The following is a 19,723-nucleotide window of genomic DNA, read 5'->3' on the forward strand; positions in this document are numbered from 1 at the left end:
GTAATTACACTATTACTAAAAGCTTCATAATCAGATTACTGAGACTCAATGTTGAAAAAATTTGATTTTCTTTTATCCAATCATATCAATTTCATTCCAAGCTGCTCTCTGACTGATTGAAGAAACATGGAAGGACAAAGTCAAGACTTTTTAGAATGTGTAAGTCTGGTTCCCGAAGAAGAAAAAGAGACTTAGAGCAGTTTTAAGTCTGAGAGGATAAGATTAAAAAACCCTTAAATATAAATATAGATAAATATTTATTGCCCATTCTAATGGTAAAGGGTAAATTTTTAGTTGTTGCCAAACTGGCTGGGGATAACTGATGCACAAGCTTGCTTCTGTATGGTGATCGACCATCTTTCTTAGAAATAGTAGGCTCAATATGTATCTAAGCTGTTGTCTTAATGGTCTTGAACAAACAGGCCAGGTTTGGTATGATCTTACCAAGCCCTGGGTGTAGCAGTCTGACATGTTACATATTTTTTCTTTAAGCTGTATGAAGCTCCAGGCTGACCTTCAAGTTGAGTATTTTGACTACATAATTTTAAGGTACTTTCTTGGTACCACCTCTGCTATTATGTGAGATCTACCTTTAACCTGGTGTGTGCTTTACGTAAAGAGAGAGAGTTCTGAGGCAGATGAATTCTAAAATTGGTTAATGATTAATGTTTTGAGATGTAATTTTTTTTTTGTAGTCTACTTTTCATTCTGCTTGCCTTCATTGTAAACAATAAAATAGCAGGAGAAGCTGAAAAGTTTCTTTTACAGTACTTTTAACAACTTCCATTAGAATTATCTTGTTGGAAGCAAATATCCCATCTGGTTTACTCTTTAACACAGCAAAACTCCTTAGTGAGCTGTGTGGCGGAGCCTGGCTGAATTCCACACAATGAGGCTCTTGGCCCTAAGCAAGATGAGCACAATCTGTTTCCCATATTTCTAATAAAGGAAAAGAAGAGTTTCTTCATTTGCTTCTTTGTTGCATTATGTTTACGTTTTATGCCTTGCATTCTTAGAATAGCTGCTTTCCTGCTGTTCTCATTCTTTTTTTTCAATACAGGTAAAATGAAAATGCATTACAGCCCTATAAAAGTACCAAGTGCTGCTCTGAAGTAACATTAAAACTCAAATTTTTAAAGTACAGTGCAGTCCTTTGGCCACATCAGTCTCATCAAACATCTGAAGCTTAGGGGAGGCACTTGAGGGGCCGTTTCTGTTGCCTTAGGTGTTTTGGGGTTAAATACAAGACTTGTATAACCTGTACTAATATCAATTGGAGTCACACAGCTGATCCCAACATTGCTCTGAAAGTTTACCTGTGCTGTCTGAATTCAGGTAACTGCTTCAATCTGTAACTTTCTCTCATTTGTACCTGAGAATTATTGACAGTTACATATACATTAACACAAGCTGATTCTACTGTGGTGTGCATGTAGCTTTGCCTGGGTATTATGAAACTGCACCTCTGAATTAATCTTGAGATTAATTACTGCTTTTTGTTATTAATAGGAAATTAAAGATAATTGCACATTTAAAAGTATACATCACATACTTTAAAGATACACCATACAGTTAATATAGCATTGTATCAAATCAGTGAACACCTGCTGTATGTTTGCATACTTACTTCTTTTGCAGAGAATTTGGGTTCTTAGCCAGGTAGTAACTTGACTGAAGGACATGAAACTTGTAAAGTGAGCAGGCCATTTTGTGACACTAGCTTTGTGAAAGCATGTCATTAATACATTTAAGGTTTGATTTTTTTTTTTCTTCTCACTTGTGTAGGGTTTTATATTAAAAAAATGTTGAGTAATACTCAAATACTAGTAAATAATGCTTGTTTATGATATTATTTGTTTTCAGTGACAATGTTTCTCATGGTGCACTCTACTTCTGAAAGCCTGACATTTCCCTACTTTTGTCTGACAGTGACAATATCTCCAACATGTGTTTTCCATTCCTGATTTTTTCAATACTAAGAAATCAGCATTTCTCTTTAGTATAAGTAAAGCTGAAAAAAATAAGCACTCTTCATGGGTAATAGAGGAACTATTGATATATTTCTGGTAAGGAGCTAAGATGTCCTTGTGTATCACTATGTGGAATGAATATTCAGGGTAAATTTGCATTTCATTTCAAAAGTATTATTTTAGAAGTGTTCCTATAATAAGTTTCCTGAACTAAGACAAAACAGACAGCCAGCTGTAAACCAATTTAGGAGGCAGTTGCCACACACACACACAAGTCAGGTAGTTGTTTTCAGGTGAATACAGCTTTTGAAATTTTATTTTGAGACGTGAATATGATTAGGCAGCCCTTTGAGGACAAAGGATTGTGTGCACAGGGAGAATTTAGATTTACTTTGCCACTTGTACAAAAGGAGGGTTAAGGTACAAAATCAATAAATGCGTGTTTTCTTTGTTCATTTTATCTATGTGAAAATGTTGTGCATATCTACTTGCTATGTGTCTTTACTAAAGAATTAGACTTTGTTAATTCAACAGTATTGGCGTAGTCAAATAAGACAATGCAGATTTCTTCAGAAGGAAAGTTTGGTTCACTTTTATTGGTTCCCAGCTGGATTTAGATATCAGGAGAAATAAGTGACTTTTTGAGAAACCTTGCCAACTGTTTTGATCGTAAGGCAGTAGTGAAATTCCGCTTGTCTTTGGGGTTTACATCAGGAAAAACAACCTTCCTGGGCTAATACATTACTGAACAGGGAGTGAACAATAGACACCAGGGAATAGGTATTGTGTAGATGATACAGAATCAGTGCCCAAAAGCCTGACCCTCCTTGTTTTCTCCAACATAATCAGAACCAATTAATCTAAAATTTGCCTTTACAAGTAGATAGATAATGTGACTGTGGAATGTTGATACAGGCATTAAAGAGAGTCTTCTCCTTTCTTATGTTGAAAGCATAGCAGTAAAACAGTCCCATGTACTTCTAAGGCTTTGCACTTTTGGCCTTCGTCTGTGCTGGACACCAAATGCAAGTTACAGCAGGCCACTCATGAATACTTTATTTCTTAATACCACATTGTCAAATACTGAACTTCTGCAAGAAGTTGGACCCAAGCGTTTGAAAATTCTGATAATAGATGAGGAAGGCCAGACTAAAGACTATTTAAGCCCAGAGGTAGGGATGAGTTGAAACTGCTTGCTGGAGGTGAAAAGCAGGAAGGAAGACTTTCTGTTCTCTAAGTGCTGCCGCTAAAGATGTGGAGTTCTCCCAATCTGTACTTCTTTGTGATGGAGTACAGAGAATTTGGGAAGGAGAGTTCTACCCTGTATCTTCTTGGCTGGAGGTGGTAACCTGTTTTCCTTCTTGATGCTTTCCAGCTTTTCCTTCACTCACAACCATTCATATACCACTGTGGTAGTGATATTATTTAGAAAAAGAACTTTCTCTTTCCTGCTTTTTTCCTGTCTCCAGCACCCTTCCACAGCCCGTGTGGCCATTGTGGCTGTGTGCCCACAGGCCATGTGCCCTTGTGGCCACGAGTGCCTTCTTGGCCACGTGGGCCAGTGGCATCCTGGGGTGTATTAGAAGGGAGGTGGTTAGTAGGTCAAGAGAGGTTCTCCTTCCTCTCTACTCTGCCCTGGTGAGACCACACCTGGAATATTGTGTCCAGTTCTGGGGTCCTCAGTTCAAGAAGGACAGGGAACGGCTGGAGAGAGTCCAGTGTAGGGCAACCAAGATGATTAAGGGAGTGGAGCACCTCCCTTATGAAGAAAGGCTGAGGGAGCTGGGTCTCTTTAGTTTGGAGAAGAGGAGACTGAGGGGTGACCTTATTAATGTTTATAAATAGACAAAGGGTGCATGTCACGAGGATGGAGCCAGGCTCTTCTTGGTGGCAAACAATGGTAGGACAAGGGGTAATGGGCTTAAGCTGGAATATAAGAGGTTCCACTTAAACTTGAGAAAAAACTTCTTCTCAGTGAGGGTAACAGAGCACTGGCACAGGCTGCCCAGGGAGGTTGTGGAGTCTCCTTCTCTGGAAACAATCAAAACCCGCCTGGACATGTTCCTGTGTAGCCTCATCTAGGTGTTCGTGCTCCGGCAGGGGGATTGGACTAGATGATCTTCTGAGGTCCCTTCCAGTCCCTAGCATTCTATGATTCTGTGATTCTATACATGAAGTGGTGGTGGTAGGGGTGAGTTTGAGCTTCATGTGGAAACTTACCAGGATCTGATATTTTACTTAAGATTAGCACTGTTGAGTATTTTGAATTCTCAAATTTCTGTATGTATTTACCAGATTTTTATATAAGCAATGTTGCCATCCTTTTGTGGCAACATAGTATAGCTTTTTATGAGAGTAGCCTCATCTGAAGATATTAATCAGTTATAATTTGTGCGTAGCGGACAGGTCTCGGGTTTTTTTTTTTCACCCAAAGTCATTTGGTCTTCTACAGCTTGCTATCTGTGAAACCCATTTTTTTTTTTTTTTTTCCTAAACATCTGATGTTAAAGAATTTTAAAGTATTTCTGGAACTCATACAGATGACCAGGAAGGTACAATCTCTTATGCTGTATGAAGGACGTACAGTTCTGATTACATGTACTTGGGATTTTTGTTTGTTTCTCAAACTGTCCTAGGTAAAGATTTCTCAATAAGTATTTCAGTAATATGTGCTTTTGAAGTTCTTTAAGTTATTAGTTAGAAGTTAAAAAGTATATACTTCCAATTTCGTCTTTAAATTAAGGCTTTTTTTATGTTTTACCCTTCCTTAGGGAACTAAATTGTCCAAATGTGTGCAAGTACATCACTCTTGAGAAATGACAGGGGATATTGGTTTGTCTTCTCAGTCCTTCAAGCAGAATATCCTTTTCCCTATTTTTTTTTTCATTCCTATTTACAGGTTTGGGCAAGATAGGAGAATATTGACTATTCTAGGTGTTTGCCTTCAAAGCCAGGACATAAGCTTTGTACCAGAAGAACCCAATAACAAAATCAAATCTACATGACAAGTATTTGTATTAAACTCTTTTCCCTTCCCCCCCATAAATATGAGCACAGATAGATGTGTATTGTCATAAAGCTGATCATACATATAGGCAGTTATTTTCCTGCCCTGGCAGAGGGATTGGGCTAGATGATCTTTCAAGGTCCCTCCCAATCCTTAACATTCTGTGATTCTGTGATACTTTGGATTAGGTTTTTGTCCCAGCCAACCAGGTCCAAGGGAATCTTTCTTCATTTCCTTCTTAACATGTGTGTAAAAGATGGCATAAAGCCTATATTAAGTAACATTATTGCTTATACAAGTTAAATCCAGTGTTAGTGTAGTAGCAGATTAAAAAATGTGTTTGTGAGGGGAAAAGGCAGTTAAAACACTAACAGTGTTTTCTCTTGTGATTTGAAAGAATCAAGGATGGGTTTCTCAGTTTTGTATTACTAAAAGTTTTTAGTGCATAGGAAATTTTACAAAGAGAGCAGACTGAGCTTTTAAAATGGACTTGCTTTCCTTCTGTAGTGGAATTAACTAATTCTGCAAGTATAAATCTGGGGTTTTTTTCAATGGTATTTTACTGATGCATAAATGCTAATTTTGCTTTGTTGAGTAAATTACAAAAATGTCATTTGGGTGTCTAATCCCCACCTTAATGTGCTTATACTGAATGCCTTTTTTTTTTTTTCTGAATCTGTGCATCTAGTTAATTGTCACATATGTTAGTAATATATGAGATGATTCTGTATGAGCCATCTATTCCATGAGCATGAAGAATGAAGCCTTGTGTTCTTTATTTATGTATAGTAATTGTTGTTGATTGCAACTGCTCTATTAGGAGGTATTATTTACTATACTAAGTAGTATTCCAATTCCAAGTCATAGTATTTTTTTATTGTAGATATGTTTAATGTGATATACTTTGTTTAATCCTTAATTGCAGTAAAATATTCTTGTTAAAGGTGTCTATTTCAGAGTAATGAGAGCATAAAGACCTTTGCAGTAGAGCTAAATGCATGGAAATTTGCAGATAGGCTGAATTTCAGTACACAGAAAGGATTTTCTTGTTTTTACTGATCTATTAAACTACTATCCACTTTTAGAAAGCAGTATAGAATGCTAGATTTAGCCTGAAAATTATAAGAATTGAAATTCCTTAGGATTTCCAGTGTCCCTGGGTTCATGGTAGGCTTCTTCTCATTTTGATGGTAACACTGTTTATCTGACTTTCCCTGTTAAGTTGTTTCAATAAGAACGATGCCCTAAGAGTGATGCCCCTGTAGTGAACTAAGGAAGTTGCCATGAATTATTAATAACAAGCTGAGTTTAGTGTGGTTTTTATAGCCCCTGAAGGAGTTGGAATAGTGTACTTTGTAAAACCATTCAGTTCACCTGATCCTGACAAATTGAAAGCATCAAAAACATACTCCTTCTTGTTAACACTAAAGGGGGGAAAAGGTGACTTGGGAATGCATCAATATTTAGCCTTCTTGTAGAATTTGAAAAGGATAATGGTGAACAGTGTTCCATAAATAACTGTCTTCTGTCTTTGTGCTTTAATGCTGTTGGGTAATACTTTTCTGTGAAGTTAATCTTTGTCTTCATTTCTATTTTACTGAAAAAGAAAATGAGAAGTTTGTGATATTGCATCTAGTGTTTATGCTGATAATATGCTGCAAGTTAAAAATATTCTCTGTAGCAACATAGTAGGTAAGAAAAAAACCAATTATGGTAAAAAAAAACATTATTGTCTTAACGATAGATCACTAAGCTAAAATTGTTTTGTAAGTACATTGAGAATTTGTTACTCACTTTTTAAAGAGCTATCAATGAGTGTTTGTTTCTAGAATATTGCCTTTGAAATGACTGTTCAAAATGAGATTAATAATATCTTTAATATTTGGCAATATGTCCATCTTTCACAATTATGTTTATTTTTTTTCATTTGTCACTCAATTACTTAATTTAAAAGCATAATGGTCTTTAATATCCAACCTGAATTTGACTAGTTTACCACTGGTCACCAAAAAGTATAACTGAAGACTTTCTGTATTCAGTACTATCCTTCTTTTAGCATATACAGCCTCACCTGCAGTGGAAATGGTACTGGGCAATAATTATCCTAGCAGTGGAATTTTGTACAAAATCTGTTTAGTTTCCTTATAAGAAGCAGAATGTTTCACTTTATGTGCATTAGGTAATGTTACTTGAATTGGTTGTTGACTGTAAATAATCATTCTTACAGTTATGCTGGGAATTAAATTGATTTTACTGAAGCGGCTCTCTTCTTAAGCTATTTAAATTTTGATAATTTAAGATGGAGTAGTTTATACATCTTTTCAGAGTGAGCAGTTATTTCATCAGCCTTGCTGTGATTTCTGTTCTGTCTGGTTTTATATTATAATACTGCTTCTGGATCTGAAAAACTGTGTTAATTTTCTGTTCAGTCCAAATTATTCCTCTATTCACAAACATGCTGAAACTTCTCTTCTAAAACATAAATCAGCAGTAGTTCAAACAGAGGAAAGGAAGTTTCCATTTATGTATTAGTGGGTCACCTTAGTGTTTCCATCTTGAGTACTCTTTAGGCTTTTCACTGTACTAAAATTTTCTTTCAGTAAAGTGATATAGGTAATATTACTGTACAATCCCACTTTTGTATTTTCAATGTGTACATTTGTTCTTTTTTATAAGTTGTTATCTGGCTTAGTTTGAATTTATTATTTGAGTAAATTCTTACAAAGCTGTGTAATAACAGAGGAATTATACTAGAACTTATGAAATAGCTGTAGTGCTGAAAACTCCATAGCTGCTTTCATTACTGTTTATTTGTCTAATTGTAGGTAAATACATGCCTGTCCATTTCAGTGCAAAATAAATGTGCAGTTTTTTTCCAGCTGGTGTTTTAGATTCCCCTTCAGGCTCTGACAGAAGAGATCTGGCCAACATTACTGTGGCACTTCAGAGGTTACTGCATGTAACAGTCAGGCTGTGCCTCATTTGTTGTATCCTATTTAAATCTGATTTGAGATCTGGATATATGATCTTACCTTTTATGATAAGAATAATGGTATTGGAATGTCTCCCTAGTGCATTCCATTGCTCCTCTAAACAGGTTGTATGTTTGTTGGGGTTTTTTTAGGTTTGTTTGTTTGTTTATTTCTTTGTTGTTGGGGTAGGGAGTGGGGTCGGGAGTTATATCTTTAATGGAAAATCTTTCTGAATATTTAGAACTCAGTAAAGAAACAATTAATTGAATCAAGGCCTTTTCAATAGGAAACAACAGGCAATCCAAACAATGAACTATGCTCTACAGCTTACTTATAATATGCAGTGTTTGCTTATACTCAGCCATAAGCCACAAATCTGTTCTGAAAGCGTCCTTCTAGCTTTTGCAAAAAGATGCATGAGAGTTGTGTTTGACAGTACCTTTTATTGTTTTTTCAACTTACAGCACTAAAGAAAGAATTTTTTTTTTTTTTTAATGTAATTATTCTGGCTGTGAAGTATTGTTTTGTTACTGGAACTTTTATGGAGTTCTGTCTCAAACTTCAGGAGAAAAATAGTTTTAAACTATTAGGAGTGTACTTGAAGTCTGAAGCGCTGTTCAGAAGTATGTGAACTGATTTAAAAATACAGATAGAGGCTTTTGGTTTCTCTGTATACATCTGCAGCTAGTTGAGGGGACCTCAGTTGGTCAGCTGAGCCTGTTGGTTTTGGAATATTAGCTTCCAAACTAATGTATTCCCAAACTTGTTACAAGTTGCTCTAGTTAACATATTCCAGTATTATAAAAATTTAGAGCTTTTAAAATGTTTTGCATTTTTAAACATATTGCATGCTCAAATTTGTGATAAAATGCTGACTTCCCTTGATAACTTTATCCTGTATTTTCAGACTCTCCCATTATGTAATATTCTCTCATATTCTCTCTTCTCTGTTCTGATAAGATCATGTTTGGAAGCAAGTTCATATACCAAGATTTCAAGAAAAGAGTCAGGAAAGACTGGAAGCAGTCCCATCCACTCAGTTTCACTTTTACTTATAGTATGAAGTAGTGTCTTTTAATTTTTTTTTTTTGTTTTAGATTGCTAATATTAATCTGACCTAAACTGATTAGCAATTAGAACTAGTTGTCTAAGAGATGTAAAGTAAGTTAACAATTTCTATTTACATCCTAAAGAAAAATGGCCTCATTAGCATCCTAGTAGTAACCTTATTGGCAGTATTGGGGAAGTGGTGATTAGAATGAATCACCTTCTTAATTCCTAGTTTGTTTGGGGTAGCTATTAGTAGCTGAAGCAATTAGTGGTGATTTGGTTAGAAGGGAAGTGTTTGATTCATTATAAACTAAGTAAATATTCTTGTTAACTCTCATTAGTTAGTTATAAACGGTAGGCTCTAGGCTACAGCTCACCCAGCCTTATGACGACAGAAATTCCTGTCTGAACAAGTATGAAAAGAGAACTCATGTCAGCAAAGGCCCCAAACTATGATTTTTCAAAGAATTTTGGACAAAGGGTAACAAGTTTTAGAAATAAACACATACATGTGTATATGTATATATATTATATACTGGAGTAGACAAGACTTTATGAAAAGCTTAACTATCAGAAGACAGACAAAAACGCAATGAAATATTTTTAGTAAATTAACTAATATGGGGACTTGATTTTGGAAGTTCTAGTGACAGGTCTAGTCTCTTCATAATGGCAGTGTTGAGGTACAGCAGGTTATTTGAATTCTCAGTCTTCTGTTTTCTTCTTGAAGAAAATATATGAAGTGGTAGAGTTGTCATGTAAAAACTGAAAATACAGACTTTTTTTTTTCCCCTCTTGTTTTTCCTTGATCTCTCTTCCACACTTGTTCTTCCACTTACTATGAATCTACAACAATGAGAGGAAATATCCAGCAGATAAAATAAATATGGCAAAATATTAAGCCAAGATTCTCAGTCACACTTATTCCAAACATCAGGTGCTAATTTCTACCTACATTTCCAATTTATGATTGATCAGGAAATGGCTGAATAAATTATTTAATATAACAAATCTTTTACTGGACAGGCAGGTGAACTGAAATGTACTCAGTAATGATTTTAAGACTTTTATAAAGAGAAGATTTGGTTAAGTTAGTAACATTCATACATTGCATGTTTATATACTTCAGTAAGTGTAGGAAGTAGCACTTGGATTTGGGCTTTTACTGCATTTTGTAATATATGAAAATAATACAAGCACCAAAACAATTTGTTCCTAACCCTTATTTATGCAAAGCTACTTTAAACTAGTTTATCAATGCAAAGGTCCTTTAAATATATTTATGCTCTTTTTCTCTGATTTTTGATGTGAAAAATATAAATTAGCTAACAATTTATAATATGTGATGGCTAATGTGTTGGTTTCACCATGATATTGTTTGGCAAAATTTTAATATATCCCTCCAGTTTTTAATTATAAGCTAGTTTACATGTTAACATAACCTTTTCTTAATAAAGACAATGAAACATCTGATTTCATTTAGCAGTGTCAGTAGCTCATCTATTAGGATGACTGAGCATTCTTATTAGTTGTTTTTGTACTCTCTGTAGTCAGGTTGCATTTTCCCATTATAGCTTATTTGTTAAACTGGACAGGCAAAACCAAAAAAGCTAAATCATCTCTTCCAAATCGTTCATGTGCCAGTACTCTTACTTGCCTCCTTCAGTGCCAAGCTGATTCAGAGAGTTAAACTGAGAGTAAGTGTTCCTGTTTCCCTCTTTGTGCTAGTTTTGGCTGGTTTAGCTTCTGGAACGGGCTTCCAGCAGGATGAGAAGAGTACCAGGAGGTGGGTGCAAGCAAAGTGAAGCAAGTGCAGAAGAAAGATACCCCTGAGAGCAACTCAAACTGTGGCTTGTGTGTGCCAGTAAGGGCTACAAATAGTGCACATTATTCAGGGTTGTGGCTGGATTTTACTTTCTGTAGATACTTGGCATGTGTACAAGAATTTTAAATTAATATTAAGCTGGTTGCCATAGGCATGTGGTTGGAGTGACTTTTTGAGGGTCTGTTTTAGACACTTAGAGCTCCTTCACTTGCATAAGTACTTGGAAGCTTGCTTAGCAATTTTTAAAAGCCTTACATGTTAACACAGCTGTCTTAAGCCATATTAGGTTATTCCTGTTTGTATATGAAATTAACTCATCATGTCTACTTTGGCTTCAATGAGCATCATCAGATCACAGTGACACAATTCCAGCTGACTTCTCAAGGATCTGAGAGTCCTTCAGTCATGGTGTGGAGTTATCACTGCTGGACATGCCTGTGATCAATACAGCAGCAGATTTGGATTTCAGATGTCTTGTAAAGTTTGTCCAGAAAAAGACTTTGTGCGTAAATGCTGTGTGAGATATTGGCTTCAGTTCTTAGTGTTTTGCTGGTATGAGACTAACAATATTATCTAGATGCTGTAGTACTCCTTGATCTGATGTTCACTGCTCTCTGGCCTCTGTTACCTAAAGACCTATTGAATCTGAGAGCTTCAGAGCATTTCCATAGACTCATTCCTTTAAACACAATAGGACTTGAAAGTGTTAAAGCTTTATCTTGCTTGTCAGAGCTTTACTGGGAGATACTTTAAAGCCACAGAAGAATTTCTGGAATGATTTAAACCCATCTCAAAAATTTCTGCTTTGTGTTCCCAGCACTAGATGTAGTAAGCACTGCGTTCACTGACACCTACACCTAATAGAAGATGTGAAATGAGTAAGTAGTAATTTAAATGAAATACATACAAATGGAACAGCAGAGAATACTGGTTGGTTTGTTTGTTTTTTACTGTTCCATTGTTGATTCATGCATTGTCAAACTTCTCATGAAATTTTTAATTGTATTTTATCTTGTGAGATTTTTTTGTAAGGGACTAGTAAGAGACTGCACAAGATTGAGTGTCCAGTATAGGTTCTGACAAAACAGTTGAATGCCAGCAGTCTGATTTCAGATTCCTATGTGCTTAGTAAATATTCATTTAAAAGCCCTACTGATTTTAAAAATTTTAATTAAATAGGTAACAAATAATCTACTGTTTAGGCTATCTTTGCTCTACCCTGACTGTTGGTTCTCACAGTAGCAGATATCCCATTAATCATTTTACAGTAAAAGGAAACCCTGTGGCTTCATTTCCATCTCCATTTCTGCCTTCTTTCTACACATCTCTTACACAAAATGCCTTGTGTATTATGTGACTATCATACATGAATTAAATCTCTGTAGCCTTCTTCCCTTTTCATTCACTTTGACTCAATATAAAATGCAGTTTATTTTGTTGCTTTTCTTTCACGTTTATGCTTATTGGGTTTTCTGTTTTTTTTTCACCTGAATTCTAAAATAATTCTAAAATCTTTTAATGTCTCACATTTTCATTAGTAGTTAACCCTTATTGGGGAAAACAAACAAACAAAAAAAAAGCAACCACCACAAAAAAACCCACAATTCTGATCTAGCTGGTAATGAAAATTCTTGTGAGATCCACTAAATTTAGAGATTTTTATTGTGCTTTTAAGTTTCAGCAATTTATCATGTTAGAATTGGAAATTACTTCATGGAGTTACTGTCAGAGTTGAAAACTGGAGGAATAAAGGTAAATTTTCTTAACCATATAGACCCTGCTTCAGCTTATGCCATGACTTTGTGCTCATTGACAGAAACTGCCACAGAAGAAACGGTGGACTCCATTAAATTGGGGACTTGATGACTGTATGAGCTAGTGATGCATCCTGGATTTGTTATATATGAATCTATGAAACCAATATTTCTAAAAAGAAACAGAATTGGTGTTGGGTAGGGGGGTGGTGGTGGTGAGAATTTCTCTGCTGTAGAGACTTATACAGTGTCCACTAGTGAAGACAAATATACAAAGATACAAGTATATTTAAATGCTACTCCCTGAAAAGGGAAGACTCTGTTTTACACACGTGTACAGGGTCACCAGTGGTTAGCCAAACATATCTTCGTATCTAAAAATTCGAATGTGCTTGAAACTTCGTAAAAGTCCCTGTGAGGATATTATGCCTTATGCTATGAGCAGGTGAAAAAGAGTAACTGGCCTATAATGAGATGGGAATTAATTTCTTAATATTGGTTACAAAGTTTATGATGATTTAAAGAAAATCTGTCTCAATATCTTGCATTATTTTGACTATTCTAGCCTATGTTCAGTAGCATTGTAATGAATGTGAATCTTAAAGCCTCCTATATTTAGGAAATGGATTTAAGAAATAACCTTTACATATTGCAAAGGTCGGAAGTTCCAACCTTTCAACTTTTTTCCTCCTGGATTTCCTTTTTAGTGTATGGGAAAACAAAATTCTAATATAACCTCCCCCCCCACCCCCTCATAAAATCATATGGGTGAAACTGAAGTAAAACAGACACCAAGTCTTTCTCTTAATTCTGACTCAGTGGTCCACCTGGTTGAGTACAGGAGCTTGACCTCTTTGTGTTGCCATCTTGTGTGTTTTTTCCACTATCAAAGCCAATACAGTCTGCAAAGCTGGTATAGATAAAGAGCTCTGTAGGGCTGTAGTATCGTAGCAAGACTGTTTTGTGACCATGTTCTGAAGGCAGACTGGAGGTGACAGTATTATTTACCTTTGTTGCTTGGGGTCCAAAGAGAGAATAAATTGCTATTGATTTTTGAGACGTTACAGTGAAGTGTCTTGAATGCCTGCAGAATAGCTTGGTGGTAGGATAGTCAGAGTCTGCATGGAGACTGCTTTAGAAATGAAAATTAATTTTCTTGTTGTGGTGTGGTGTTTGTGGGGTATTCTGTCCGCCCCCCGTCCGCCCCCCCCTTTTTTTTTTTTCCACTATTTCTTTGGGTTTTTTTATTTTCAGAATCAGTTGCTGGAAAACTTTGTTGTGGGTGTCATATGTATCATAAATGTATTTTACATCTCAAAGAACAGAATTCAACAGCCATTTTATAACAATTTGAAGTAGATGGTGTTTGGTATATAGCCATTATTGTTAAGAAGGGAATGCTGAGTCTTTGCATGAAATTAACCATTTTTTGAAGACCTCTCTTCTAGAGGTGTAACAATTTATGAGAAGAAATTATCTGTATGAAAGTGGAAATGATGTGCAAGTAACGGTTTTCCCCAGCCTCTCCTCACAAAGCTGATTGCTGCAGATTATTCAGGTTTGACATAATTAGTTCACAGGGTTGTTGGTTTTTTTTTTTTTGTCATTTTTGGGGAAAAGAACCCTGTTGCTTTTCTGTTACCACGAGGTTTTGTAGCAACACTACATTGCAGTGACACCTGCTGGGAGAGATGGAAACAGAACATCTGGAACCCTGGCTGCTTCCTGTCAGTCAGCTCCTTCCCCGAAGCCCACAGCCGGTGCCTGGGGTGGCAGTCTGGGGTGACGCAGGGTTTGTAGCTCCCCTGAGGGGCATCTGCTCTCCTTCCTTTCCGAGGAGCCCGGCTCCCCTGCCAGATTTACTGAGCCTCAGAAACTTACTAGAATGTCATTATGCATTTGGATCTTTCGTCTGGGACTTAAATTCACAGCACCAAAGAGCCTAGGTGGATGTGTAAAATAATGATGGAAGCTATTCAGAACGATGTATTGCAGGAATTAATCTTCTCCACTAAGGGGCCTTATATCAAAACAAGATTTCCCTCTGTTTCAGTTGATCTACATTTTTGTGTTTACCATTCTGCAATGATTATTCAGGACTGGATTCATATCTGTTTGGCTGCTTGCCATGGAAAGGGGATTTTCCTGTATGATGAAGCTCCTCAGGACCAGCTTCCAATTGTATACAAACATTGATTCTTCAGCTGAAAAAAATGTAGGGGGAGCTAGAGCTTCCTTCCACTGCCAAGCTGAACTGAGTGAAATTTGCAACACACTACCAAGTTGTAACTTTCAATTTTCACATGATGTGGAGAACTGTGAAACTTACAAATATATTTTTTTTTACAAAAGTGAGAAGTGGTGGCATAATGCACTTGGGCTTCTGTAGTCCTGTTTTTGCATCTAATAGAGTTCTCTGGTTTGTAGTTTTGATGTATTTGTCTGGAGACTTGCCTCAAAACAAGTTGGGTACTTGTGCTTAAGAAATAGCTATAATTATTGTGATTTTTGTCCTGCATACGGCCTCTTGGAGACTGAAAATTTATATAAAGCAGTTTTCTGGGCAAGATCACTAGGCTTTTGTCTGTTCTTAAAGCTACAAAAACCTATTTTTTTCTATTCAAATTCTCTGCAATTGTTTCTCCATTCAGTTAAGAAAGTTCTCAGAGGTGACACCAAAATTGTAATGGCTTCAAATAGTTACCTGTAGTCTTCCCTTTGGCCCACCTCTCTCCTCTCCTTTCCTAGCTCTGAAGGCTGTGTCTGGTGTAGGATGATGATTCTGGAGGAAGTGGTATTTTCGTTGATACCAGTAGTGCCCGATTTTTTCTAAGTATACATAATATCTATCCATAAAAAATGTGTGATGTTCAAAATTTACTTAATTGCTGTAGACAAAGAAAATACGTTTTCTGACTTCTGAGCAGTACAGCTCTGGGAAAGATGAAAGACCCTGAAATTACCTCTCTTTATCTTTCCTCAGTAAGGGCTACCTTTATTTTCCAGACTGACAGACATTAAGCCAGCAGCCTCTCTGTAACAGTGAAACCATGTAACAATGAGGCCATGCCAGCAAAGATCAATAACTGCCACTTAGTTGAAGGGTAACAGTGTGTTCCTACCTGAACCAGTAGTTTGCCCATGACAAATAATCCTTGAAGATAATAAGATCACACTGCTTGATTTAATTTACTTTGTACAGCGAGAGTATTTGTTCAATGGACCACAAAACCCTCAGGTTTAGTGTGGCTTCATATATACTTGTTCATTCATCTTATTCCAGACTATTGCGTTTTCTTTCTATTTCTTATATCTAAAATTTCTTGCTGTATGGGATTAAAAATAATTTCCCTTTTAAAACATTCCCTATTTCAACTCCCTACAGCAACTCCCTAGCCTAGTAAGCACCAGCTTCCAGACAGATAAAACTCAAAATAAGTTCTGATGGTGTCATTTAATATCATCTCATGAGAGACTGGTGATGGTCTGTCTGCTACCTTTCTTCTGCTCCTGGTAGATTCTTCCATCCAATAATTTTTTACAATTAACTTTCTGTGGAAGCTACTGGAATGTCTTGCCCTGTGTTTTCTTGAGAGCTATCACAAACCTCAAAAGGGAGCTTGTATCAGCCAGGCAAGCCTGTCCTTTCTTACATTGATATTCTGTTTCTGTCCTTAGATTCTTCATTTTTGGATAATGGACTTCTAAAATTGTGTAATGTTGTTTGATCTTTGCTTAAATAAATAAGTATAAGCATAAAGTTTTACTTTTTAATATTTAGCCTATGAAACAGTACAATGAATTTTATGTATCTTCCATTAAGGACAGTATTATCATTGTTTGGCTGTGTAGGTATTATCCCTTACAACATAGCATCTGCTATCAAGTAAGTTAATGCTTTTGGTCTGCACAGAAACTACTTTTATGATAAAAATAAAATTACTTTTAAAAAATGTAGTTTAATTGAAATCCTATTTAAAGGGTAAAATTATGTTATTGATTATGATAAAAATGTCCCAGACGCTGATGAATTCATCAATTCCTGTTCCAGACATGTTATAAATCTTTTAGTGGAAGCAAGGGGATGTGAATGACATCAATATTTTAAAATTACAGTGCACATTACTTTTTATGTATGAGTTTTTTGTTCTTTGTGATGTTTCTGTGAATGGAAATGTCTTTTTAAGAGCTGCTGTGGAAAAACAACACAGAATGAAACCTAAATTATAAATCAAGCTGAAATCAAACTGGTTTATGCCAATAAAAAGATGTTTAAAAAATCATGACAAACTGTTTCCAAGATTGCTGAAAAATGATTTCAGTATTTATTCTCCTAGAGGAAGAAATATGTAGTAAATAAGTGTAAAAGATTTAGCTTTCAACTATAGTGAGGAATTAGACCAATATTTACGTACTAAGTTGCAACATCTTTCAGGTTTCCAGGTCAAGTTTCATAAAGCAATACTTATTTCCTGCATTAATTTGGAGATATCTATGATGAATCTGTATTATAGACCTATTGCATTGTTATTTGTGGCAATGAAAAAGTCTTAATAGAAACTGCTCACTAGTAATCGTTATTTTCCGAGACACACAGCCCCTTACTATTGGTGAGAAATCTTAGTTTTTCTTCATGGAGGAGGTATCTCATAACTTGGATACATTTTGGAAGGTACCTCAACCTAAGTTCCTGGAATAATCAGGCTTCTTGAGCAGGGTCTGAGCACAACTAATTCACTTAAATAACATTCATTTCAATTCAAAACACACCTTGTGGTACCAACCTTTTACACACGCAGTGAGTGATTAGCGAGCACCAACAGGAAGCCATAGATAGAGAACCTGTCTGCATATACAATTCTCTGCTTCCATCAATGTATTCGAACCTCCTAGCCAAGCTGTGACACAGAGGCTGGCCATTGTGGCAGTTTAAGCTGGCACCTTTTGTAGCATTACTATATTCACCAGGCAATAGAGATGGCTTCTGTAAGTGTTGAGGCTGGTGTGATTTGTCAGCTGTGATCCCTTTGTGTGCACAATGACCGAGATGCTGTGGTGGGAGTGGAAGAACCTCTCCTCCTCGTCCTCCTACAGTATGGAGCTTATTCCTAGAAAGAAGTTGTGGCTTCAGGGTGAGGGTGGCCTGGAAGTCAGCACTTGCTTTCAGATGAGTGCTCTAATCACTGTGCTATTGTATAAATGGAGGACTCTAACAGAAATAAAGTCAGTATCAGTGTGCATCTAGGATGGGTTTTGCATGGTTGTTTTAAAATTATAGAGTACTTTTGTGCTTGGTATTGCTTACAATATTTTACTGAGCTATGAGGATTGTTCCTTCTTGAATGCAGGGTGAAGCTCCTTGGGCTGTGATTCATGATGGGAGATACCTGCTGAAGATACTGCTATTGTTATTTGTGCTACTTGTTACCCCCATGTGCTCTCTCTGTTTTAAGGGTTTTGGGACTTTGCTGTATATACTGCACTGAGAAACTGGTAATGTTTTTGAGAAAAAGTTGTTTGATAAGAGTTTTGTTTTTTGTTTTGGTGGGTGTTTTTTTTTTTTTTTGTTTTTATTAATTCCTCATGTCATAATCAAGAAGACAATCTGCTGCAGTTAGTGGGGAGAGTGGCAACTTCATAATGTGGTATATTAATCAGAGTGTTTATTGCAAGAAACTACAAATGGACTGCTTTTTATAATGAGGCCCTTTATGTGTTGTCTATAACACTAAAAACTATAAGCATGCTGATCTGCTTTGTAGACAACATGTATTTGGTATACTTAAATAAAGTGTACTGAAGGATGGACCAAACACTGCTGTGTTTTTTTGGTTTTCTATTGACGTGCCTGACTGTCCAGAAAAGGGGGTGTACATTCTTTGCTGCCAGGATATAGGAATGAAAAGGGAAATAGAAATGAATAACTCAGGTTTTGTTCTTGTTGCAAATGGAACCTTCCCTCGCACCCACTATATTTAGCCATGGCCATTCTAAAGGTATTGAATTACTGTGCAATTCTTAGAATAATAAATTGTAAAAAGGAAGATTCCAGGAGGAGGGCTGTGGAGCGGAAATTCTAATATTACTGACGAAATGAATCAAACTCTGAATTAGGGGAATGTTTATAAATACAGGAGTTTAAGAAGAGTTCAGGAGTAGTAGATGTCCTAGGCATGTTAAAGGCACCAGTAACAGGACTTGTAGATGTTCTGTAATCATCTGAATACACTGTGATAGAGCTTATAAGCAACCTCTTAGGTTTGTTAATCAGTTAATTAATCATTTAGTACATTAATTTTCATAGCCTGTTATGAACTAGTTTTAATGCCAGCATTGGAGTCTGTATGGAGAGGTGGGTTCCTCAAGAGTGAAGAGGCTATGACAATGTCATAATTGTCAAAGACAGAGATTACTCAACAGAGTTGGAGAACATCTGCTTATTCAGCCCACGTCTCTGAAGCAAGAGACCAATAACTGCTCTGTTATAGAAATTAGAGCTCTTCCTGAGTTTAGAGTTTCAGGCTGGAGAATTTAAGTTCCATTATTTAAAAAGTAATCTCCCCAAAAAATCATGTTCTCTTTGGATCTTCTGAACATGCAAATCCATGGCCTAGTGTTGTAGTTCCTGCAGCAGATCCATCTGCATGTGGCTATCCATGTCAATTTGCTGGGTATGCTAGTGATACTTAAGAATATTGAGGAGCTTATTGTAACAGACTAAAAGCCTTTGGCTGCTGAAGCTTGAATTAGAAATGAATTTGAATCTGAAGTGTTAAACTCTATAAATAAATAAAAATAAAATAGTAGTTTCTTGGATATACTTGGAAACAAAACAGGTCTTGGAGAACAGAGTGCATTTTAGTAAGAGAAGTCAAGTGCCACTGCCAGATAAGTGGCTTCAAGTATGTACATGTATGAAAGTTTAGATGGCAGCAGTATCAGAGATATTATCCAGACCTTACTTTCACAATCAAAACCAGTTATTATTTATCTGGCAAAAGCAGAGTTCACAGTTTACTTTTTCAATTGGAATCTTCAAAGATGTAAAAGTGCCTAAAGTAATGCCTCTCACATTTCTCAGGAAATGTTATGCTATAGGTCCAAGGCAGTGTGTGTGGCCCTTTGGTGCAGGCTCTGAGGATTTG

The 19,723-nt window shown here is 36.2% G+C and overlaps 1 protein-coding gene across 3 annotated transcripts in view; it reads left to right on the plus strand.

The window, feature by feature from the left end:
• Nucleotides 1-19,723, plus strand: part of PRKN (parkin RBR E3 ubiquitin protein ligase) — a 725,918-nt gene that overhangs the window by 12,951 nt on the left and 693,244 nt on the right. Inside the window, exon 1 of one of the 3 annotated variants that reach the window (XM_082048437.1) lies at nucleotides 18,545-18,574. The exons of the other annotated variants lie outside the window; for them this stretch is intronic. The gene's annotated coding sequence lies outside the window, so the exon portion shown is untranslated. Of the gene's footprint in view, nucleotides 1-18,544; nucleotides 18,575-19,723 lie in introns of those variants that run through there. 3 annotated transcript variants of the gene reach the window in all.

The sequence above is a fragment of the Streptopelia decaocto genome (assembly GCF_964273445.1).
Source record: "Streptopelia decaocto genome assembly, chromosome: 3".
Taxonomy (NCBI): domain Eukaryota; kingdom Metazoa; phylum Chordata; class Aves; order Columbiformes; family Columbidae; genus Streptopelia; species Streptopelia decaocto.